We start from the raw sequence: 1,217 nt of genomic DNA on the forward strand, positions 1-1,217 counted from the left end.
GATTCTGTTGCTCTACAGTGTGGCGGCTACTGTTGTGCTGTTTATGTATTGCAAGGCTTTGCAGGGGGAGCTTGCCTTTGAGATTGCGGAGGAGTTCGCGCAGGAGTATATCCGGCTGCCTTTCGATGATGGGAAGCTTTCCCACGTTGTCTACGTCGTGTAGCTGAGGTTTGCAGCTTAAACCTTGTGAAATTTTCCTGCTTATGACCTTGCTATATCGTTGGTTTACAATGCTTCTTCATATGCTGTTAGAGGTGTATCTTGTGTAGTTGTGGGGTTGTACAGGAGATGTAGACTTGTGATAATAAAAAAAATGATCTTTTTGAATGATCAGACTGCCTTTTTTGAAGCTTCTTAGACTTGAGATGGCAATGGATTCATCTTTTTGGAAGATAGGAAGACTAAGTGAGGTTTTGCTGTTGGATTTGTGTGTGTGTTTGCAGGGTTTATCACTCAACTACTGCAATCTTATTATGGTATGTTTGTGATGTTAATACTTGCAAGGCAATATTTGATTATGAGAGTTCTGATAAATGAAACTAGTAAGTAAACTTCATTAGCATCATCAAGGTTTAATGTTCATCGCTCGTCGCTGGATTTTTTGCCACCTTATATTTCATGGCTAGCTTGAACCTTATGTAGTTAATTGCTCAGTGCATGCTTCTATTTCAATTACCAGGTGAAACTCTTACGCATGTTTATATTTCAATGGAAGCATCACTTTCATCTCCATCATTGCAGCTATCATCTCATATTTATTTGTTGGCTGCTTCTCTATCATCTGCTTTTCCTCTCATCTCTTTCCTGGAAGATCTTATACTCTTGTGAAAAAAAAGGAAAGAAATAATTAATGCAGGGAGTAGTGCTACTATTAAGTGCAGCAGTGAGCCATTTGTGACAAAAGTGTTTTAGTGTAACTGTAGGTTCTTGAACCGGGCAGCGCTGAAGAGACTAGAAGAGTTTGGAACAGAAGGTTCCATGATAAGTCCATGGAAAAGATGTTGCTATTCTTGTCCCTGGTGATGTAGTTTGTATAAAATTGGGCGAAATTAAGAAGCTGGTACTTGTATGGTGGGAGAATTGGTAGACAGAAATGTATGTGATATTTACTACATGCGCATGTAGTAAAACATGTATTAACAGGCAACTTGTGTAGCTCGAATTGTTGGATGTTATGTTATATATGCTAATATTATCTTGTCAATGTTATTTTATTA

The 1,217-nt window shown here is 38.3% G+C and overlaps 1 long non-coding RNA gene across 1 annotated transcript; it reads left to right on the forward strand.

The window, feature by feature from the left end:
• LOC131019877 (uncharacterized) lies at window positions 1-1,217 on the forward strand. Its single transcript, XR_009100521.1, has 2 exons — window positions 1-168; window positions 924-1,217. It is a non-coding gene; the product is annotated as an uncharacterized LOC131019877 (long non-coding RNA).

Source organism: Salvia miltiorrhiza, chromosome 4 (assembly GCF_028751815.1).
Source record: "Salvia miltiorrhiza cultivar Shanhuang (shh) chromosome 4, IMPLAD_Smil_shh, whole genome shotgun sequence".
Taxonomy (NCBI): Eukaryota; Viridiplantae; Streptophyta; class Magnoliopsida; order Lamiales; family Lamiaceae; genus Salvia; species Salvia miltiorrhiza.